Source organism: Oratosquilla oratoria, chromosome 39 (genome assembly GCF_046742065.1).
Source record: "Oratosquilla oratoria isolate Oo_2021 chromosome 39, ASM4674206v1, whole genome shotgun sequence".
In the NCBI taxonomy this organism is placed as follows: domain Eukaryota; kingdom Metazoa; phylum Arthropoda; class Malacostraca; order Stomatopoda; family Squillidae; genus Oratosquilla; species Oratosquilla oratoria.
Window position 1 is genome coordinate 44,770,999 of NC_134815.1, and position 25,228 is coordinate 44,796,226.

The 25,228-nt window shown below is 47.6% G+C and overlaps 1 protein-coding gene across 1 annotated transcript in view; it reads right to left on the reverse strand.

Annotated features, from left to right (window-relative positions):
• Nucleotides 1-18,876: 18,876 nt before the first annotated feature.
• The window catches only part of ClC-a (chloride channel protein 2), a 343,237-nt gene continuing 336,885 nt past the window's right edge, over nucleotides 18,877-25,228 (reverse strand). The window contains exon 29 of the mRNA XM_076176794.1: nucleotides 18,877-24,031. The gene's annotated coding sequence lies outside the window, so the exon portion shown is untranslated. The remainder of the gene's footprint in view (nucleotides 24,032-25,228) is intronic.

The window sequence follows — 25,228 nt, forward strand, 5'->3', positions numbered from 1 at the left end:
CCTCCAAATTTCGGCCTTTTGACGTTTATGCCTGTGGCAGGGATACCGTGTGCCTGACTGGTGTGGGATTGCACTGGAGGGCATCCCAGGCCGCCCCGGACCTGTGGGTGTCATAGCGGGTAAATCGGTGGAGGTGACCAAAATGCTCCAAAATGGCCAAAATCTCAAAGGGGTACCCCATGGAATTTGGGGGGAAATCCGAAGGTCAGCGATTTGATCCAAACTTGCGCCACAAGTAGAGAGTGGGATAGGGTGCACACCAGCGTAGGCAGCAGAATCCTGAGACCAAGGGTGTGGCGGTGAGAGCCCTCCAAAGTTCGGCCTTTTGACGTTGATGGGTGTGGATGGGAGTGCGTGTGCCTGCCTGGTGTGCCATTGCACTGCAGGGCATCCCAGGCCGCACCGGACCTGTCGGTGTCATAGCGGGTAAATCGGTGGAAGTGACCAAAATGCCCCAAAATGGCCAAAATCTCAAAGAATTTTGGGGGAAATCCGAAGGTCAGCGATTTGGTCCAAACTTGCGCCACAAGTACAGAGTGGGATAGGGTGCACATCAGCGTAGACACCAGAATCCTGGAGGTGACCAAAATGGCCAAAATCTCAAAGGGCCATGGAATTTGGGGGGAAATCCGAAGGTCAGCGATTTGGTCCAATCCTGCGCCACAAGTAGAGAGTGGGATAGGGTGCACACCAGCGTAGGCACCAGAATCCTGAGACCAAGGGTGTGGCGGTGAGAGCCCTCTAAATTTGGCCTTTTGACGTTTATGCCTGTGGCAGGGATACCGTGTGCCTGACTGGTGTGCCATTGCACTGCAGGGCATCCCAGGCCGCCCCGGACCTGTGGGTGTCATAGCGGGTAAATCGGTGGAGGTGACCAAAATGACCCAAAATGCCCAAAATCCGAAGGTCAGCGATTTGGTCCAATCCTGCGCCACAAGTAGAGAGTGGGATAGGGTGCACACCAGCGTAGGCACCAGAATGCTGAGACCAAGGGTGTGGCGGTGAGAGCCCTCTAAACTTCCGCCTTTTGACGTTTATGCCTGTGGCAGGGATACCGTGTGCCTGACTGGTGTGCCATTGCACTGTAGGGCATCCCAGGCCGCCCCGGACCTGTGGGTGTCATAGCGGGTAAATCGGTGGAGGTGACCAAAATGACCCAAAATGCCCAAAATCTCAAAGGGGGTACCCCGTGGAATTTGGGGGGAAATCCCAAGGTCACCGATTTCCTCCAAACTTGCGCCACAAGTACAGTGTGGGATAGGGTGCACATCACCGTAGACAGCACAATCCTGAGACCATAGCGGCTAAATCGGTCGAGGTGACTGTTACGTTTCCCTTCAAGTATATAAGGGTACTGTAACATTTTATCTATCTCATGTATTTCAGTTGGGGTATTTGGTAAACTCTACAATTATAAGTATCTATATTTATAACATTAATGATATGATACAACATGTGCGTGTCATAGCGGCTAAATCGGTCGAGGTCACCAAAATGACCCAAAACCAAAAAAATCAATTTAGCCGAAAATTCGAAAGTGACCGAATTGGTCCAAACTTGCCCCACAGGGAGAGAGTCGGTCAAAGTGCACAGCAAGGTAAACATGAGCAGCCTGAGTCCAAGGGCCTTTTCACCACCCAGTACCTTTTGGCCTCTGGCCATACCGTTGGCCTGAGTGGTGTCAAATTGGACTCTACGGCAGCCCTAGCCGCCCTCGACCTGTGGGTGAGATGGCGGGTCAATCGCAGCAAGTGACCAAAATGACACAAAATCCAAAAAATCTCATAGGATTAACCCCAACAATTAAGCCAAAAATTCGAAGGTCACCGATTTGGTCCAAACTTGCCCCACAGGGAGAGAGTCGGTCAAAGGGCACAGCAAGGTAAACATGAGCAGCCTGAGTCCAAAACCCAAAAAATCTCAAAGGGGGTTCCCCATGGAATTTGAGGGGAAATCCGAAGGTCACCGATTTCCTCCAAACATGCGCCACAAGTACACAGTGGCACAGGGTCCACATCACCGTAGACCGCGGAATCCTCACACCAAGGGTCTGGCCGTCAGAGCCATCCAAACTTCCGCCAAATGACGTTTATGCCTCTGGCAGGGATACCGTGCGCCTGACTGCTGTGCCATTGCACTGCAGGGCATCCCAGGCCGCCCCGGACCTGTGGCTGTCATAGCGGGGAAATCGGTCGAGGTCACCAAAATGACCCGCAACCCAAAAAAACTCAAAGGGCATAAACGTCAAAAGGCCGAACTTTGGAGGGCTCTCACCGCCACACCCTTGGTCTCAGGATTCTGCTGCCTACGCTGGTGTGCACCCTATCCCACTCTCTACTTGTGGCGCAAGTTTGGAGCAAATCGCTGACCTTCGGATTTCCCCCCTAATTCCATGGGGCCCTTTGAGATTTTGGCCATTTGGGGGCAATTTGGTCACCTCCACCGATTTACCCGCTATGACACCCACAGGTCCGGGGCGGCCTGGGATGCCCTGCAGTGCAATGGCACACCAGTCAGGCACACGGTATCCCTGCCACAGGCATAAACGTCAAAAGGCCGAACTTTGGAGGGCTCTCACCGCCACACCCTTGGTCTCAGGATTCTGCTGCCTACGCTGGTGTGCACCCTATCCCACTCTCTACTTGTGGCGCAAGTTTGGACCAAATCGCTGACCTTCGGATTTCCCCCCAAATTCCATGGGGCCCCTTGGAGATTTTTTGGATTTTGGGTCATTTTGGTCACCTCCACCGATTTACCCGCTATGACACCCACAGGTCTGGGGCGGCCTGGGATGCCCTGCAGTGCAATGGCACACCAGTCAGGCACACGGTATCCCTGCCACAGGCATAAACGTCAAAAGGCCGAAATTTGGAGGGCTCTCACCGCCACACCCTTGGTCTCAGGATTCTGCTGCCTACGCTGGTGTGCACCCTATCCCACTCTCTACTTGTGGCGCAAGTTTGGACCAAATCGCTGACCTTCGGATTTCCCCCCAAATTCCATGGGGTACCCCTTTGAGATTTTGGCGAATTTGGGGCATTTTGGTCACCTCCACCGATTTACCCGCTATGACACCCACAGGTCCGGGGCGGCCTGGGATGCCCTGCAGTGCAATGACACACCAGTCAGGCACACGGTATCCCTGCCACAGGAATAAACGTCAAAAGGCCGAAATTTGGAGGGCTCTCACCGCCACACCCTTGGTCTCAGGATTCTGCTGCCTACGCTGGTGTGCACCCTATCCCACTCTCTACTTGTGGCGCAAGTTTGGACCAAATCGCTGACCTTCGGATTTCCCCCCAAATTCCATGGGGTACCCCCTGGGAGATTTTTTTTATTTTGGGGCATTTTGGTCACCTCCACCGATTTACCCGCAGGTCCGGGGCGGCCTGGGATGCCCTGCAGTGCAATGGCACACCAGTCAGGCACACGGTATCCCTGCCACAGGCATAAACGTCAAAAGGCCGAAATTTGGAGGGCTCTCACCGCCACACCCTTGGTCTCAGGATTCTGCTGCCTACGCTGGTGTGCACCCTATCCCACTCTCTACTTGTGGCGCAAGTTTGGACCAAATCGCTGACCTTCGGATTTCCCCCAAATTCCATGGGGTACCCCCTGTGAGATTTTTTTGATTTTGGGTCATTTTGGTCATCTCCACCGATTTACCCGCTATGACACCCACAGGTCCGGCAAGGCCTGGGATGCCCTGCAGTGCAATGGCACAGCAGTCAGGCACACGGTATCCCTTCCACAGGCATAAACGTCAAGAGGCCGAATTTTGGAGGGCTCTCACCACCACACCCTTGGTCTCAGGATTCTGCTGCCTACGCTGGTGTGCACCCTATCCCACTCTCTACTTGTGGCGCAAGTTTGGACCAAATCGCTGACCTTCGGATTTCCCCCCAAATTCCATGGGGTACCCCCTTTGAGATTTTGGCCATTTTGGGGCATTTTGGTCACCACCGATTTATCCGCTATGACACCCACAGGTCCGGGGCGGCCTGGGATGCCCTGCAGTGCAATGGCACACCAGTCAGGCACACGGTATCCCTGCCACAGGCATAAACGTCAAAAGGCCGAAATTTGGAGGGCTCTCACCGCCACACCCTTGGTCTCAGGATTCTGCTGCCTACGCTGGTGTGCACCCTATCCCACTCTCTACTTGTGGCGCAAGTTTGGACCAAATCGCTGACCTTCGGATTTCCCCCCAAATTCCATGGGGTACCCCCTTGGAGATTTTTTGGATTTTGGGCCATTTTGGTCACCTCCACCGATTTACCCGCAATGGCACACCAGTCAGGCACACGGTATCCCTGCCACAGGCATAAACGTCAAAAGGTCGAAATTTGGAGGGCTCTCACCGCCACACCCTTGGTGTCAGGATTCTGCTGCCTACGCTGGTGTGCACCCTATCCCACTCTCTACTTGTGGCGCAAGTTTGGACCAAATCGCTGACCTTCGGATTTCCCCCCAAATTCCATGGGGTACCCCCTTTGAGATTTTTTTTGATTTTGGGCCATTTTGTTCATCATCACCGATTTACCCGCTATGACACCCACAGGTCCGGGGCGGCCTGGGATGCCCTGCAGTGCAATGGCACACCAGTCAGGCACACGGTATCCCTGCCACAGGCATAAACGTCAAAAGGCCGAACTTTGGAGGGCTCTCACCGCCACACCCTTGGTCTCAGGATTCTGCTGCCTATGCTAGTGTGCACCCTATCCCACTCTCTACTTGTGGCGCAAGTTTGGACCAAATCGCTGACCTTCGGATTTCCCCCCAAATTCCATGGGGTACCCCCTTTGAGATTTTTTTGATTTTGGGGCATTTTGGTCACCTCCACCGATTTACCCGCTATGACACCCACAGGTCCGGGGTGGCCTGGGATGCCCTGCAGTGCAATGGCACACCAGTCAGGCACACGGTATCCCTGCCACAGGCATAAACGTCAAAAGGCCGAACTTTGGAGGGCTCTCACCGCCACACCCTTGGTCTCAGGATTCTGCTGCCTACGCTGGTGTGCACCCTATCCCACTCTCTACTTGTGGCGCAAGTTTGGACCAAATCGCTGACCTTCGGATTTCCCCCCAAATTCCATGGGGCATTTTGGTCACCTCCACCGATTTACCCGCTATGACACCCACAGGTCCGGGGCGGCCTGGGATGCCCTGCAATGCAATGGCACACCAGTCAGGCACACGGTATCCCTGCCACAAGCATAAACGTCAAAAGGCCGAACTTTGCAGGGCTCTCACCGCCACACCCTTGGACTCAGGACTCTGCTGCCTACGCTGCTGTGCACCGTATCCAACTCTCTACTTGTGGCGCAAGTTTGGACCAAATCGCTGACCTTGAGATTTCCCCATCAATTTAGCCGAAAATTCGAAGGTAACCGATTTGGTCCAAACTTGCCCCACAGGGAGAGAGTCAGTCAAAGTCCATAGCAAGGTAGGCATGAGTAGCCTGAGTCTATGGGCGTGGCAGTGGCACCCCTCCAAATTTGGGTCTTTTCACCCAGTAATCACCTTTTGGCCTCTGGCACCCATACCGTTGGCCGCAGTGGTGTCAAATTGGACTCCACGGCAGCCCTAGCTGCCCTCGACCTGTGGGTCAGATGAAAGGTAAATCGGAGCAAGTGACCAAAATTACCCAAAATCCAAAAAATCTCAAATCCCCATCAATTTAGCCCAAAATTCGAAGGTCATCGATTTGGTCCAAACCTGCCCCACAGGGAGAGAGTCGGTCATAGTGCACACCAAGGTAAACATGAGCAGCCTGAGTCCAAGGGCGTGGCAGTGGCACCCCTCCAAATTTGGGCCTTTTCACCCAGTAATCACCTTTTGGCCTCTGGCACCCATACCGTTGGCCTGAGTGGTATCAAATTGGACTCCACAGCAGCCCTATCCGCCCTCGACCTGTGGGTGAGATGGCGAGTAAATCGGAGTAGGTGACCAAAATGACCCAAAAAACAAAAAATCTCAAAGGTCCATCAATTTAGCCGAAAATTCGAAGGTGACCGATTTGGTCCAAACTTGCCCCACAGGGAGAGAATCGGTCAAAATGCACAGCAAGGTAAACATGAGCAGCCTGAGTCCAAGGGCGTGGCAGTGGCACCCCTCCAAATTTGGGCCTCTTTACCCAGTAATCACCTTTTGGCCTCTGGCACCCATACCGTTGGCTTGAGTGAAACTGACCATAATGACCCAAAATCCAAAAAATCTCAAAGGAGATTTTGGGCATTTTGGGGCATTTTGGTCACCTCCACCGATTTACCCGCTATGACACCCACAGGTCCGGGGCGGCCTGGGATGCCCTGCAGTGCAATGGCACACCAGTCAGGCACACGGTATCCCTGCCACAGGCATAAACATCAAAAGGCCGAAGTTTGGAGGCATAAACATCAAAAGGCCAAACTTTGGAGGGCTCTCACGGCCACACCCTTGGTCTCATGATTTTGCTGTCTTCGCTGGTGTCCATCCTATCCCACTCTCTACTTGTGGCGCAAGTTTGGACCAAATCGCTGACCTTCGGATTTCCCCCCAAATTCCATGGGGTACCCCCTTTGAGATTTTGGGCATTTTGGGTCATTTTGGTCACCTCCACCGATTTACCCGCTATGACACCCACAGGTCCGGGGCGGCCTGGGATGCCCTGCAGTGCAATGGCACACCAGTCAGGCACACGGTATCCCTGCCACAGGCATAAACGTCAAAAGGCCGAAATTTGGAGGGCTCTCACCGCCACACCCTTGGTCTCAGGATTCTGCTGTCTACGCTGATGTGCACCCTATCCCACTCTCTACTTGTGGCGCAAGTTTGGACCAAATCGCTGACCTTCGGATTTCCCCCCAAATTCCATGGGGTCCCTTTGAGATTTTGGGCATTTTGGGTCATTTTGGTCACCTCCACCGATTTACCCGCTATGACACCCACAGGTCCGGGGCGGCCTGGGATGCCCTGCAGTGCAATGGCACACCAGTCAGGCACACGGTATCCCTGCCACAGGCATAAACGTCAAAAGGCCGAACTTTGGAGGGCTCTCACCGCCACACCCTTGGTCTCAGGATTCTGCTGTCTACGCTGATGTGCACCCTATCGCACTCTCTACCTGTGGCGCAAGTTTGGAGGAAATCGCTGACCTTCGGATTTCCCGCCAAATTCCATGGGGCACCCCCTTTGATATTTTTTTGATTTTGGGTCATTTTGGTCACCTCCACCGATTTACCCGCTGTGACACCCACAGGTTCGGGGCGGCCTGGGATGCCCTGCAGTGCAATGGCACACCAGTCAGGCACACGGTATCTCTGCCACAGGCATAAACATCAAAAGGCCAAAATTTGGAGGGCTCTCACGGCCACACCATTGGTCTCAGGATTCTGCTGTCTACGCTGATGTGCACCCTATCGCACTCTCTACTTGTGGCGCAAGTTTGGACCAAATCGCTGACCTTCGGATTTCCCCCCATATTCCATGGGGTACCCCTTTTGAGATTTTGGGCATTTTGGGTCATTTTGGTCACCTCCACCGATTTACCCGCTATGACACCCACAGGTCCGGGGCGGCCTGGGATGCCCTGCAGTGCAATGGCACACCAGTCAGGCACACGGTATCCCTGCCACAGGCATAAACATCAAAAGGCCAAATTTTGGAGGGCTCTCACGGCCACACCCTTGGTCTCAGGATTTTGCTGTCTACGAAGGTGTGCACCCTATCCCACTCTCTACTTGTGGCGCAAGTTTGGACCAAATCGCTGACCTTCGGATTTCCCCCCAAATTACCTTTGAGATTTTGGGGCATTTTGGTCACCTCCACCGATTTACCCGCTATGACACCCACAGGTCCGGGGCGGCCTGGGATGCCCTGCAGTGCAATGACACACCAGTCAGGCACACGGTATCCCTGCCACAGGCATGAACGTCAAAAGGCGGAACTTTCGAGGGCTCTCACGGCCACACCCTTGGTCTCAGGATTCTGGTGCCTACGTAGATCCGCAGATTGGCAGTGACAATGAACTTAGTTACATGGCTTCACAGATTGACAATATCAACGAGCCTAATAAAATTGCTCCACATGGTGCTATTGCCAATAAGCCAAGTAACGAAGCTCCACAAATTGTTACTGCCAAGGAGCCTAGTAACCTAGCCTTACAAGTTGAACTCAGAAAAATCGAGTTACAGTTGGAAATACTCCGTCGAGAGCAAACGAGAGCAGATGCCCCTGTGTTTAGGCTCGAGTCCCAACTTGCAAGTGTGCCCAAGTTCAATGAAGACGAACCCGACAGGTTCTTTGCAATATTTGAAAAAATGGCGCATTTGAATGGGTGGCCACTTGATAAATGGACTCAACTTGTCTATCGGTCGTTTACTGGTAAGGCGTTGGATGTCTTCTCCGCTCTCTCTGAAGAGCAGGTGAAAGACTACTATATGGTTAAGTCCACCGTCCTTACCAGCTATCAGCTTGTGCCTGAGGCTTATCGCCAGCAGTTTAGGAACTTGAAAAAAGGGGGAAAAGAGACATACGTCGAATATTTTCGACGCAAACAAGCTTTGTTCCAACGGTGGGTAGAGAGTGAATCAGCTCATCGGAGCCATGATAAACTGGCTGAGTTGATCCTGCTCGAAGACATCCGCAATAACTTACACCCCGATGTACGAGCGTACCTAGATCAAAGAGGTATACGTACCCTAGCTGATGCCGGCCCAGTTGCCGACCATTACATTCTTACTAACCCCCGCCAAAGTTACAGGTCTTCTGCTCCCGCGTCCCAACCCAGCCAAGTACGTGCCCACCAGGCATTTACTCTTGCACCATTCGCCCCTCCACCTACGTCAGCCCCTCAGGCAGCAGCGCCGGGACCTCGGTCGCCATCAGGATTTCCATCATATACCACAGGTAAGCCCGTTGCCCGTGAGACCGGGGGAATCTTTAATAGTGAGAGGAAACCTTTTTGTAAATATTGCCGTAGGCTCGGTCATGATGTTAATGACTGCTTCAGAGTAAAGAACAAATTTCCCTCTCACCCAGGGACCCCCTCTCTCTCGATCAATGTGGCCAAACAGACGGAAGTACAGTTGGATCCTCTATCACCTACAAATAACCGACCTGTTGTGTCTCCCACCTCCTCCACCTTTGAACCATATTGTTCATCAGGTTCCGTAGCTCTAAACGAGTCAAGTGTACCCGTTCCCATTAAGATCTTGAGAGACACAGGCTCAGCCTTATCTCTGGTTACCAAAAAAGCTGTCCCCTTCCTAGATGAGTGCTACACTGGTAATTGGGTTCTAGTGAACGGTTTGACCGGGGGATCGCGTATCCCACTGTGCCAGCTATACTTACAGTCCCATATCAAATCAGGCTATGTCACGTTAGGGGTAGTGGATAGGGTACCGGTAGAGGGCGTCTCCCTCTTAATAGGAAATGACCTCGCTGGAGGCGTGACGTTACCAAATGTCATGGTCTCGTCACGTCCTACCGCTGAGAATAACACCACACAATTAGAGAAAGACATCCCTGGGCTATTTCCTGCGTGTGCAGTCACACGTAGTATGAGCCAACAGGCAGATGTCCCAAGCAATGAATCTGTCGAGGGAGGTGGCATCGATGTGGTTTCCCCTTTGTCTAGTGAGAAATCGGAAGAAGACCCTATTCAAGTAGACCCCCCTGACCTCGGTCTAGGTGAACTCTTCAAAGATTCCTCACCGACAGATAAACCTAAGAATAATACAGATGAGAATAGTGTCACGACCCTGACTAGTTTTGGCTCCTCTCCTGTTACTAGGAGTAAGCTTGTTCAACTCCAGGCAGAGGACCCGGAACTAGCCAGTTTTCTTAATAGGGCAGTTAGTGAAGTGGAAGCCCAACAGGAGGCCAATTGCTATTATACTAGCTCTGGCGTGCTAATGCGGAAATATCGTCCCGCTACCTCCCCCGCCAGTCACCCTTGGTCAGTGCACCACCAGATAGTGATTCCGAAGCCCCTACGCCAAGATATCCTTAGCATTGCTCATGACGGCGTAGGAGGACATCTAGGAACCAGGAAAACTTATGCCAAAATTCTATCACATTTCTATTGGCCTAAGTTACGCAGAGACGTCGGTATATACTGCCGTACATGCCGTCCCTGTCAGTTAGTGGGAAAACCAAGCCCCAGTATCAAACCGTTCCCGTTACAACCCATACCAGTGATAAAAGAGCCTTTTAGTAGGATCACAATTGATTGCGTAGGTCCCTTACCAAAAACCCCCCGTGGTCATCAGTTCCTACTTACCATCATAGACAGTGCCACTCGCTATCCGGAGGCTATTCCCTTACGCCGCATCACGGCAAAGAATGTTGTAAGAGCCCTAGTTCATTTTTTTTACCCAAGTAGGCCTTCCCACAGTGATACAATCCGATCAGGGATCCAACTTTACTTCCCGGTTGTTTAACCAGGTGATGGAAAGCCTAGGTGTCAAGCAATCTAGGTCCTCGGCTTATCACCCGCAATCCCAGGGTGTAGTTGAAAGGTTCCATCAAACCCTCAAAAGAATCCTAAGGACCTTTTGCTTGGAAACCGGAAGGGACTGGGACGAGGGAGTAGATCTCCTGCTGTTCGCTATCCGAGATAGTGTTCAGGAGTCGTTAGGTTATAGCCCTTTTCAGTTAGTTTATGGACACGAGGCACGGGGTCCCCTTAAAGTCTTGAAGGAGAGCTGGATAAGCAATGAGCCAGTGACCCCGTCAAAAGGAGCAAGGGATAGGTATTTTAAGAGTGGAGATAAAGTCTTAGCTTTCTTACCATTAAAAACTAACCCTCTTCAAGCTGTGTATAGTGGACCGTATCAAGTCTTAGAGCGCCAAGGTCAGGCCAACTATGTCCTCCACACTCCAGAGAGACGCAAGAAAAAGCGTCTAGTGCATATTAACTTGTTGAAACCCTACCACGATCGTGGTGAGGGTGTGGTAGGAGATAGTGCGGAGGCTGACCCTCCGTCACCTGCGTGCTTAGTAGTGCCGGAAGTTAGTGAAGAAAGTGATGCGAGTTTCTCTGAAGCTCTTAGTGGGTCATGTGTTAAGATGGAAAACTCAGTGATATTACGAGACCCCACTGTGAAGTTAGAACATCTCTCTGGTGCCCAAGCGAAGGACATAGAATCCCTGCTACGAACGTACGTGTGCATATTCGGTGATCACCCTCGCCCCTGCTCAGCACTGGAACACGACGTGGAGACCCATGGGGCCCCTCCCATCCGCCAACGTCCTTACCGCTTGAATACCTTCAAGAGAGAATACGTCCGAGCTGAGGTGCAACGTCTCCAAGAGCTCGGCATTGTACAGCCCAGCCACAGCCCGTGGGCATCTCCTGTTGTCCTCGTGCCGAAGCCAGATGGGTCGATGCGGTTATGTGTCGACTACCGACGGGTCAACGCGGTAACGGAAGCGGATGGGTACCCCTTGCCTCGCATAGACGACGTGATCGACGACGTGGGCTCGGCGCGATGGGTAACCAAGCTCGACCTCCTCAAAGGCTACTACCAGGTCCGACTGACTGAGCGCTCGAGAGCCATCTCCGCCTTCGTCAACCCAGAGGGACTGCACGAATTCTCCGTTCTTCCCTTTGGGTTGCGGAATGCCCCGGCCACCTTTCAGCGCCTTATGAACCGCCTCACAGCCGGGATGGACGGCGTCCGGTGCTATCTCGACGATATCGTCGTCTTCGGGGACACCTGGGAGTTGCACCTGAGTCGCCTGAAATCTCTCTTTGCTGTGCTGGCTGCCAACAACCTGACGGTGAACCTCACCAAAAGCGAGTTCGGCCATGCCCGGGTCACCTTCCTGGGACATGTGGTCGGGCAGAATGAGGTTCGACCTGTTGCAGCCAAGATTGCGGCCATCCAACAATATCCGGCACCAGACGACAAAAAAGCAGTGATGAGGCTGATAGGGATGGCCGGATATTATCGGCGCTTCTGTCCAAATTTTTCTTCTATTGTGGCACCGATGACCGACCTCCTCAGCGGCAAGAAGGCCTTTAGGTGGTCGCAGATGTGCCAGGAGTCCTTCGAGAGCTTGAAAACCCTACTATCCAACGCGCCCGTGCTACGAGCCCCTAACCTGGAGAAGCCGTTCACCCTTCACGTCGATGCTAGTGACGTCGCCGGAGGAGCAGTGCTGTTGCAGGAAGGTGAGGGAGATTCCGTGTTGCACCCAGTGGGATATTTCTCGAAGAAATTTAACAAGCACCAGAGAAATTATGCCACCGTTGAAAAGGAGGCACTTGCGTTGTTGTTGGCCCTTGACCATTTTAGAATTTATATAGGTAGCACAATTCACCCAGTGCAAGTGCGTACAGATCATAACCCCTTAATATTCGTTGAAAAGATGAAGAACACTAATCAAAGACTTTTAAGATGGGCGTTGGCACTACAGCCCTTTAACTTGAAAATCTCACATATACGTGGGAGAGAAAACGTCATAGCCGACGCGCTATCACGTGGTCCAGCTCTCCCAGGAGATGCTCCTTAGGTTAAGAGGTTGTTTATATCATAAGTGTAGTATACTCATTTTGTTTGATTTTGGTTCTTGTGTTATTACTTGTCTTTTATAGTGTAAAATTTTCTGTGTAACTATGTAATGTTTTTTTTTTTTTATGTTCGCTTCCCATTTAGGGAAGCTCACATTTTTTGGGGGGAGGTGTTGCGGGCCCGTCCATGGCTGGACACTTTCCCGTCATACGTGTGCGCATGCGCAGGTTGGTTAGAATGAGTGGTCGCCAAATGGTGACGTCTGGCAACTGGGAGCCAGTGGAAGTACGGTAGCTTGCGGGGTACCTCCTTCCCCCTCTTACTAATCCTGTCACCATACCTGACAGTTGTTCCTAGCATTCTCTTGTTACCTAGTTGGGTAACGGTAAGAATTAAGTATACTAGATTGTATGATATTATTATTCATGTTGTATATTATTATTCATGTTGTATCATATAATTAATGTTATAAATATAGATACTTATAATTGTAGAGTTTACCAAATACCCCAACTGCAATACATGAGATAGATAAAATGTTACAGTACCCTTATATACTTGAAGGGAAACGTAACAGTCACCTCGACCGATTTAGCCGCTATGACACGCACAGGTCCGGGGCGGCCTGGGATGCCCTGCAGTGCAATGGCCCACCAGTCAGGCACACGGTACCTGCCAGAGGCATAAACGTCAAAAGGGCGAAGTTTGGAGGGCTCTCACCGCCACACCCTTGGTCTCAGGATTGTGCTGTCTACGGTGATGTGCACCCTATCCCACACTGTACTTGTGGCGCAAGTTTGGAGGAAATCGGTGACCTTGGGATTTCCCCCCAAATTCCACGGGGTACCCCCTTTGAGATTTTTTTGGTTTTGGGTCATTTTGGTCACCTCGACCGATTTAGCCGCTATGACACCCACAGGTCCGGGGCGGCCTGGGATGCCCTGCAGTGCAATGGCCCACCAGTGAGGCACACGGTACCCCTGCCAGAGGCATAAACGTCAAAAGGGCGAAGTTTGGAGGGCTCTCACCGCCACACCCTTGGTCTGAGAATTCTGCTGTCTACGGTGATGTGCACCCTATCCCACACTGTACTTGTGGCGCAAGTTTGGATGAAATCGCTGACCTTCGGATTTCCCCCCAAATTCCACGGGGTACCCCCTTTGAGATTTTTTTGGTTTTGGGTCATTTTGGTCACCTCGACCGATTTAGCCGCTATGACACCCACAGGTCCGGGGCGGCCTGGGATGCCCTGCAGTGCAATGGCCCACCACTCTGGCACTCTGTACCCCCGCCTGCTGCATACACGTCAAAAGGGCGAAGTTTGGAGGGCTCTCACCGCCACACCCTTGGTCTCAGGATTGTGCTGTCTACGGTGATGTGCACCCTATCCCACACTGTACTTGTGGCGCAAGTTTGGAGGAAATTGGTGACCTTGGGATTTCCCCCAAAATTCCACGGGGTACCCCTTTGAGATTTTTTTGGTTTTGGGTCATTTTGGTCACCTCGACCGATTTAGCCGCTATGACACGCACAGGTCCGGGGCGGCCTGGGATGCCCTGCAGTGCAATGGCCCACCAGTCAGGCACACGGTACCCCTGCCAGAGGCATAAACGTCAAAAGGGCGAAGTTTGGAGGGCTCTCACCGCCACACCCTTGGTCTCAGGATTGTGCTGTCTACGGTGATGTGCACCCTATCCCACACTGTACTTGTGGCGCAAGTTTGGAGGAAATCGGTGACCTTGGGATTTCCCCCCAAATTCCACGGGGTACCCCCCTTTGAGATTTTTTTGGTTTTGGGTCATTTTGGTCACCTCGACCGATTTAGCCGCTATGACACCCACAGGTCCGAGGCGGCCTGGGATGCCCTGCAGTGCAATGGCCCACCAGTCAGGCACACGGTACCCCTGCCAGAGGCATAAACGTCAAAAGGGCGAAGTTTGGAGGGCTCTCACCGCCACACCCTTGGTCTCAGGATTGTGCTGTCTACGGTGATGTGCACCCTATCCTACACTGTACTTGTGGCGCAAGTTTGGAGGAAATCGGTGACCTTGGGATTTCCCCCCAAATTCCACGGGGTACCCCCTTTGAGATTTTTTTGGTTTTGGGTCATTTTGGTGACCTCGACCGATTTAGCCGCTATGACACCCACAGGTCCGGGGCGGCCTGGGATGCCCTGCAGTGCAATGGCCCACCAGTCAGGCACACGGTACCCCTGCCAGAGGCATAAACGTCAAAAGGGCGAAGTTTGGAGGGCTCTCACCGCCACACCCTTGGTCTCAGGATTGTGCTGTCTACGGTGATGTGCACCCTATCCCACACTGTACTTGTGGCGCAAGTTTGGAGGAAATCGGTGACCTTGGGATTTCCCCCCAAATTCCACGGGGTACCCCCTTTGAGATTTTTTTGGTTTTGGGTCATTTTGGTCACCTCGACCGATTTAGCCGCTATGACACGCACAGGTCCGGGGCGGCCTGGGATGCCCTGCAGTGCAATGGCCCACCAGTCAGGCACACGGTACCCCTGCCAGAGGCATAAACGTCAAAAGGGCGAAGTTTGGAGGGCTCTCACCGCCACACCCTTGGTCTCAGGATTGTGCTGTCTACGGTGATGTGCACCCTATCCCACACTGTACTTGTGGCGCAAGTTTGGAGGAAATCGGTGACCTTGGGATTTCCCCCCAAATTCCACGGGGTACCCCCTTTGAGATTTTTTTGGTTTTGGGTCATTTTGGTCACCTCGACCGATTTAGCCGCTATGACACCCACAGGTCCGGGGCGGCCTGGGATGCCCTGCAGTGCAATGGCCCACCAGTGAGGCACACGGTACCCCTGCCAGAGGCATAAACGTCAAAAGGACGAAGTTTGGAGGGCTCTCACCGCCACACCCTTGGTCTCAGGATTGTGCTGTCTACGGTGCTGTGCACCTTATCCCACACTGGACTTGTGTCGCAAGTTTGGATGAAATAGTTGACCTTGTTTTTTCCCCCCATATTACAAGGGGCCCCCCCTTTGAGAATTTTTTGGTATTGGGTCATTTTGGTGAGCTCCACCGATTTAGCCGCTATGACACCCACAGGTCCGGGGCGGCCTGGGATGCCCTGCAGTGCAATGGCCCACCAGTGAGGCACACGGTACCCCTGCCAGAGGCATAAACGTCAAAAGGACGAAGTTTGGAGGGCTCTCACCGCCACAACCTTGGTCTGAGAATTCTGCTGTCTACGGTGATGTGCACCCTATCCCACACTGTACTTGTGGCGCAAGTTTGGATGAAATCGCTGACCTTCGGATTTCCCCCCATTTGGTCATTTTGGTCACCTCGACCGATTTAGCCGGTATGACGGCCACAGGTCCGGGGCGGCCTGGGATGCCCTGCAGTGCAATGGCACAGCAGTCAGGCGCACGGTATCCCTTTTACAGGCATAAACGTCATTTGGCGGAACTTTGGATGGCTCTGGCGGCCACACCCTTGGTCTGAGGATTCCGGTGTCAACGGTGATGTGCACCCTATGGCACTGCGTACTTGTGGCGCAAGTTTGGATGAAATCGCTGACCCTCGGATTTCGCCCGAAATTCCATGGGGTACCCCCTTTGAGTTTTTTTTTTTTTTTTTTTTTTTTTTTGGGTCATTTTGGTCACCTCCAGCGATTTAGCCGGTATGACGGCCACAGGTCCGGGGGGGCCTGGGATGCCCTGCAGTGCAATGGCACAGCAGTCAGGCGCACGGTATCCCTTTTACAGGCATAAACGTCATTTGGCGGAATTTTGGATGGTGTCAACGGTGATGTGCACCCTATGGCACTGTGTACTTGTGGCGCATGTTTGGAGGAAATCGCTGACCCTCGGATTTCGCCCGAAATTCCATGGGGTACCCCCTTTGAGTTTTTTTTTTTGTTTTGGGTCATTTTGGTCACCTCCAGCGATTTACCCGCTATGACACCCACAGGTCCGGGGCGGCCTGGGATGCCCTGCAGTGCAATGGCACACCACTCAGGCAGACGGTATCCCTGCCACAGGCATAAACGTCAAAAGGCCGACATTTGGAGGGCTCTCACCGCCACACCCTTGGTCTCAGGATTCTGCTGCCTACGCTGGTGTGCACCCTATCCCACTCTCTACTTGTGGCGCAAGTTTGGACCAAATCGCTGACCTTCGGATTTCCCCCCAAATTCCATGGGGTACCCCCTTTGAGATTTTGGGCATTTTGGGGCATTTTGGTCACCTCCACCGATTTACCCGCTATGACACCCACAGGTCCGGGGCGGCCTGGGATGCCCTGCAGTGCAATGGCACACCACTCAGGCAGACGGTATCCCTGCCACAGGCATAAACGTCAAAAGGCCGACCTTTGGAGGGCTCTCACCGCCACACCCTTGGTCTCAGGATTCTGCTGCCTACGCTGGTGTGCACCCTATCCCACTCTCTACTTGTGGCGCAAGTTTGGACCAAATCGCTGAGAGAAAATGTTTAAGGAGAGCTTGTGATACTGTATCGTCACGAGAGGACTCACGAATGTATGTACCGCCAAACAGCCAATCAGGTGTAAACATGGAGTGTGCTGCCACCGTGTGAGCACTTGGTGAAGCTTGCGGTTGGCACGGGGGTGGCGGAAGAGGCGGCGGGTGTTTGAATGTTTGGTTGAGATCCAAATACGTTCGGTTAAAGCGATGGCTACCGTATTGAGAAAATGTTCGGTTAATGCGATTATTCGGTTAAAACGCGTTCGGATAAGCGCGAGTTTACTGTAATAGGATGGTCGATGAATGGAATAAACTTAGTAACCATGTAGTAAGTGCTGAAACTATCAGTTGTTTTAAGAAACAATTAGACAATTTTATGGATGGGGATGACAGGTGGTGATGGATACAGAGCTGCCTAGTGTAGGCCTTATGGTCTCTTGCATTCTCATTCATTCTTATGTTATCACAAATTGACAAGAGGAAATTGTTGAAGAGACCTGAGCTTGACAAATTTGATTAGGTTCTCTACATCCGGTTTACTTTTTAATGCTCAAAAGGTAAACCTGTCACCGGGGCTATGTTCATTGAGAAGGCCAAGAGGCTATGGGCAGATTTGGAGATCGAAACTGAACATAACTTCTCCATTGGATGTCTGCACAATTTTAAGACTTGTCTTGGCATCAGGAAGCTGGAAATTGGTGCTGAATGTTGTTTAGCAGATCATGAGGCAGCTGAAAATGATGCTGAAATTTTCTCTAGCTTCATACATAAGCATAATGTGAACCTGGACAAGATTTATAATGCCAATGAAACAGCACTTTTTTGGCATTGCTTGCCCATCTTAACTCTAGCTGGATTCAAGAAAAATGAAGGCCAACAGATTCATGCACAACAAGGGCTGGATTACTACTCTTCCATGTGCTGATGTGACTGGAACAGACAAGCCTACCTTGTTTGTGATTGTCAAATTTAAGAAATCCAGGGCATTTAAAAATGTCCATCATTTGCCAGTCCACTGTAATAACAACAGCAATGTGTGGATGATGGTGGAGCTTTTCAAGTGGTGGTTCTTCCATGCCTTTGTAGTGGAAGTGAGGGAGCATCTTCTTCAGCATAATGGACAATTGCAGGGCTCGTCCACCTGCACACAAACTTGTTTTATGTAACATCTTTGTTGCCTACCTGCCTCCAAATATGAGTTTGCTCATTCAGCCGATGGACTGGGGAATCATTCAGAATTTTAATAATTTCTACAGAGGTGACTTTATTTGCAAGGTTGTGAATACAGACATTGATGTGCCCCAGTTTTAGAAGGATTTCAACATCAAGGATGCTGTATTTGCTTGGAAGAATGTGAAGCAGTCTACCATTCAGAGGCATTAGCATAAGCTTTGGCCAGAAATGGTATTTGAAGAGGAAGATGACGACAACAATGAAGAGGCCTTTTTAGGGTTCAATACAGCTATAGCTTCAGGGCATTAAGAAGAACAACTGAGACAGCAAAACATTATAAAACAGAAAATGTAAAAAAAAAGTTGTGTAATTTCTTTTTCATTAAAAGTGTATTCATTTGTTTATAGGCTCATTTGAAAAAAATAAGATGGGTTCATTTGTTAATACTTTATTTTATAACTGTAGTTTGTTATTGTGTTTGTTTTTTAATGAGGTTTAGGTAGAAAATTAAATGGGTTTTGGGTAGTTTTATGCTTTTTTAAAGGTACCTAAAACAACGGCATATTTGATTTAGCTGTAATTAAAAAATCCTGTGATAGTGATTAGAACTGTACTGTATATTTGTTTTGTTTTTTCAATCTACATGTATTACCTAGCAGTGCTTCTTTTCAGCACTCCTGTATTCTCTGTATGAAATCCACTAGAACTGTTTCAGATCTGAGGAAATTTCAAATAAAACAAAATATTTTTCATTCTAGAAATCTATTTCCTCGCAAGGATAAAACTGATTTGAATCATAAATGATATAATCTTCTTGCATCACCCTAACAATAAAAAACTTATATCATACATGATATAATATTATCTTCTTGCATCCCCCTAACAATAAAAAAATTACAGTTTGGTAGGACTTACAATTACTGGTGTGTGTATGGAGTTAATTGCTGTCTGTTGCAATAACATATCACAAGTTTCCAAATAAAACCTATCATTACCAAACCAATGCTCATTTTATGACTGCAACTGCATGTATGTTACTTGACAGAATAAATCATACATGATAAAGACCTTGTACCAGGATCCTAAAATTTTACAGTTAGAAAATGTGTTACAGTAACAAACGCCTCCATTATACTCACATCATCCATAGAAATCTTACCAACAGGTTTCTTCATCACAGATTGACAGTCATATCATTGGGTAAACAAAATGACATGCAATGATAATGATACAGATTGTAATGAGAGCATTATTTACAATGTTACACTGAGGAAACTGAATGGTTCTTATCAATGATACTATCAACAGTTAGCAATGACTATAAGGCTTGGCATTTATTCTATTGAGTATGAAGAATTTATATTAATGACTGTATCTCCACACATTTCCAGAACTGGCTCTTAAGTAACCTTTCATGGCTGAATTATCATTTGATGAGATACTCCCTATGATGCAATGCAACACTGAATATATGTCAATACTCTGTTAAGATACCGGAGAAAGACATTCAGGGTATATCCATATTAAAAAGACATACTTGCATGGAATTTGTGTACCCATAAAGGCTTTGTATGATATCTGACGTAGACACAACCAAAAGAGTCTTATCACAAAGTATAACATGGGACTGAGTTATAAGTAAAAAAGAAATTACTTTATTACAAAAAATCTTTTGTTGCAAAGGAATAAAATGTACCTATGAACTAGTCTGCCCACTATATCTAATAGATTACTCTTCTTTCTCACAGGTTATCACTTCATGTGTCATTACAAAGCTAATATATAAAACAAAATGACCAATACAGTTACTGAGATATTACTAGTATTTATTCACTGGTTAGAGAATGTGGGCAAAATGTTACATTTTCTTTTTATGTGCATACTTTGGGCCATAATCATTGTTTGTCCAGCGCTCTATGACTGCCAAGGTCTTCTGACCCCAACAATCTAAAGACAGGAACATCGTGTAACAATTTTACTGTCTTTTCCAATGAACAAGTTTACAAAATTGAAGTGAGTTATACCTAAAATGTTCCTGTCCTCTCTTTATCATGGACTAAAAATAATTCTTGGTGATCATATAGAAAGCACCTGATGAATGCCACTGATCAGCCATGGCCATAAATTAAAGCCAGTCATCATGAAGCACTCCCTTAAACCTGTAATGCACCACTTCATTCCAAGCACTATACCAAATGATTGTATCTTCTTAACTATTAAGGTGTCAAAACAGTAATGTATAATAAATCTCTTAATATCAGATGAGAGGGGCACCTATCCATCATTCACTATTCAATACTAGGTATAAAATTAGACTCTTCCAACATAATTTCTATAACTTGAGCTTTGTATGACCCTGTAAAAGACTATTTGATAGATTATAACTGAAATTTAATTATAATTTTTTTTCTATTGTATTGTAGGAGATTGCAGTAATGTGTGTATGAACAGGTCTTAACTTTAATGGATGTACATAGGCATACATAAATACCACATACATATGTATATATGAATGTATATATGTATATATATATATATATTTATATATAACTTCCCTACATATGTACACACACACACACAATCGGCAGAGAGACGGCGACGATTGGAATTCCGGAAAAAACAAAATTTTAGATTTTAATGAGGGAGTACCTGTGTTGTATTAACAGGGAAGGGGGAAAGCCCGTGGTGTAGTGGGCAGGTGAAGAAAAAGGGGAAGGGGAGGGATTAGTGAGGAAAATGGAAGAAAATGACAAAGGAGACGATGCAGGTGAAGTAAAAAATATTAGTAAAGGCATTCAAATTAGAAATATAGATAAAAACAACACAATAGAAAGTGGAGATTATTATTTCCATTGATTTAATGAGGGAGGAGATTACAACCTTCCCTGATTAGGAAGTCAAGAGGAAAAAAATCGAGAAAATTAATGAGCAGTGGGAGGTTAGTTTCATACATACATACATACATATACCAAGGCTTTTTCCCCCTTCCAAGGGAGGTAGCCAAAAAGGGAAAGGCATAAAAACACTCCCACCCATTTCATCCCTAAATACACTCCACACCCCTCCCACCCTCCCTCTCATCTGAGCACCTCCTGGATGACGGGTCATCCCTGCACCCTGCCCACCGCCCTGGGTCAGAAGCAGTGTCGCAAGACACAGTACATCCACAGCAAGGCCGCTTCATTTAATCGGCGACCCCCCCTCTCCGTCCCCCTTTGCATATAAGGTGAGGACGGGAAGAAATCCCTTCGGGCTGCGTCAAAATTTACTCACACATACTACCATTCCTCCTCATGCAGTCACAACATCATCCATATACAACCATTCTCCACCCACCTCTGTCTTCCATCCTCTCCCTTCCTTCCTCAACAGACATTCCCCTCTTCCCCAAAGCCCCCTTCACCCCATCCATCCACCTCATCCTAGGACGTCCCCTCATGTTCACTCCCTCCACATCTGCCTTCCATACCTCTTTCTTCACTCATTCTTTCCATGTGTCCAAACCATCCTAATATTCTTTCATCAACCCTATCTCCCAAATCCTTTTTCACCCCTGTTCTCCTCCTCACCTCCTCATTTCTCACTCTATCCAGCCTAGTAACCCCCACCATACTTCTCAGACACCTCATCTCAAACACATTCAAACTCCTTCTCTCTTCTTCTCTTATGTTCCACGTTTCTGCCCCATACAGTGCTGTATGGGGTTAGTTTCAGTCAACTTATATGGATTACACAAAGAGTTGATAAATTGGAAGAACTAAAGGAGAACCAAAACCTAAATAATTAGAAGAATTAAAAAGACAAAATAAGTAAAGGATGAGAATGAGGAATTAAATAATAATAAAGAGAATAAAGAGTCCATAGCAAAAGAGGTATACAGCTGGAGAAAAGTCCAAGAAAACAACAAAATTGAATTTAGAGATATAGTGACACAACAGATGAAAGAACAAACTAAGGACACAGTTATTAAAGTGATGAGGGAGAAGGAGACTTAGCGGATAAAAAGAAATGTATTATAATATTAGGGATGGAAGAGAAGCATAATCCAAATAGGACTAAAAGAGTAAAAGAAATATATAGAATAGGGAAATACAATACAGATAAGACCAGACCAATTAAGGTTAAATTCAGGTCACAAATGACAGCAGAGAGATGAATAAAGAGGAAAGAGAGGAGAAAACTAAAAGACTAGAAGCTAAGGAAAAAATGAGAAAAGAACAGAGACAAAGAGAAATTCTATTGGAGAGTAGTGGATATGAAAGTGAGGAAATGGTTCATAGCAGAGAAAAATGGAAGGGAAACAAAACACGATGGAAGTAGCAGAAAATTAAGTGTCTTAGAGACTGCAGGAGGAATACAGGGCAAACTGCTGAAGTGGATGGAAGACTTCTTGCATGAAAGAAAAATGAGTGGTGATAAGAGACAAACATTCTAATTGGGATGAAGTGATTAGTGGAGTTCCACAAGGAACAGTTCTGGCCCCAATAATGTTCGCTATATATTAATGATATGGATAAAGGAAGTGAAAGTTATATGAGCTTCTTTGTGGACAATGCAAAACGGTTGAAAAAAGTGAACACTGTAGAAGATTGTGAGTTGCTGCAGAGTGATCTTAATAAAGTACGGGAATGGAGTAGGCAGTGGGAGATGGAATTCAATATTAAGAAGTGTAGTATAATGGAATTTGGAAAAAGCAAAAAAAGAATAGTGGGATCGTATAAATTGGGAGAGGAAGAAATTAAAAAAAGAAAATAGAAAATGAGAAGGACCTGGGAGTCATTATTATGAATATGTCCCCTGAGAAACATATAAACAAAATTTTTTGAGAAACTTATAATTTAATAAGAACAATCAAATTGGCATTTACATACCTGGACAAAGAAATGGTGAAGAAAATACCGGTCACTTTGATAAAACCAAGATTGGAGTATGCAGCGATGACATGGTCACCAAGAACAAAAAAATGTATAACAAAACTTAAGGATACAAAGAGCAATTATGAAATTGGCACCAACACTCAGAACTATCATATGAGGATAGATTGTCAAAACTTGAACTACAGACATTAGAGTAAAGGAGAGAGGAGACTGGATAACTATAGAATCATGAAAGGCATAGAAACTATTGACAGAGAGCATCTAATAAAATGGGAGAGTAGAGATACAAGAGGACACGGAAAGAAAATCAAGACAGTTACAGAAGAGACCTGAAAAAGAACAGCTTTCCCCACAGGGTAATAGACGTTTGGAACAAGTTAGATGAAAATGTGGTGCGTGCAAAAAGATACATGAATTTAAAAACGGTCTAGATAAAACGAGATATGAAGACAGGACACCATGAGCATAGCTCCCCTTCCCATAAAATACAACTAGGTAAATACATACACATAACAAGCATTGCTCCTTTTCCTGTATAATGCAATTAGATAAATAAAATTAGGTAAATACACACACCTGATTTAAGGTGGGAGGGTTTTAAGAGGTCAGGGGAACAGATTAAGGAAGAACACATGTCTAAAGGATGTGAAGAAATATAACTTTTCATATAGATGCATAAATACAAGGAATAGCTTAGGAGGTGATATAGCCCAACCTCAAACAATATGTGAATTCAAATCTAAATAATCTAGATAATTCAAAATCAAGGATATAGATTAAGTTGGAACTGTACATGAATTTCAGGAGAGGTGTCATAAAAAATCAGAGAACAGGGATTGGACTTGAAAAGAGTTGCTCCTTTCCTGTATACTACAATTAGGTAAACACATATACACGTGTACGAATTCAGAATTAATTATTCACTGTAGTGCACTGTGTGATATGTCATCTGTTGCTCCTGACCATGGTCTCTTCATCTAGCTTGATAAGGAGATATATATGGTGAGAAATCCATGTGGAGTTCTGGAAACATTGGAATTGCTGTCATTGTGATTACAATTTGAAACCAGTTTAAACAGGCTGACCATAACAGCTACAGTACTGTATTCACTATGAACACTAATTAAATTGCATTTGTATATATATATATATGTATATATATATATGTATATATATATGTATATATATATATGTATATATTTATATGTATATATATATATATATATATATATATGTATATATATATATATATATATATATATATATATATATATATATATATATATATATATAGGCTATCAAGAGAGCTATCTCTCTTGATAGTCTAGTTGGAAAGCCACTGTCGCACTTGTCATGAGGATGCCAGGTTTGAGTCCTGGGCAGTACCACATTTCAATTTCAGCATGCTGGCCTTTGATGGCTTAGAATTAAAGTGCATTATGGTTGTTAATATATATATGTACAAGGGTTGTTAAAAAAATGATGCCTCCTATTTTTTTATTCTGCTCAAAGGGATCTGAGGGGATTGCAAATTGCATTGTTATGATGACTAAATTTATGCACTCATGACCTGAAAGTTTCATCTCTCTGTTGCAAATATTGATGGTGTGACACTAAGAAAGCAATCCCTGTCATGGACATGCATCAGGAGCAGAGATGTGTCATTGAATTCCTCCATGCAGAAAAAATTGAACCAATCAACATTCACTGGCGCCTGGTGAATGTTTACAAAGCCAATGCAGTTGATGTCAGCACAGTTAGATGGGTTTGTCGATTTCAGAGTGGTGACAGAGATATGAGTGACAAAGTGCGCTCCAGACGCCCATGCCCAGCCACCACCCCGGAAAACAAATTGCGCCTCGACCAACTCATCCTCACTGATTGGTGGATAACGGTGAATGAAATGCATGTAGAGTTGGATTTGGGTCAGTGCACTGGAAACGATGTTGTTATTCCTAGGATACAGCAAAGTATGTGCTAGGTGGGTTCCACGAATGCTCATGCAGGACCAAAAGGAACACCAACAGGATGTCACTCAGGACTTGTTGGATCAGTACGAAGCTGAAGGTGATGGATTCTTGGACCGCATCATCACTGGTGATGAGACGTGGTGTCACCACTACGAGCCGGAGTCTAAACGGCAGTCAATGGAATGGCACCACTCACACTCCCCAGCAAAGAAGAAGTTCAAGACGCAGACATCTGCAGGCAAAGTGATGT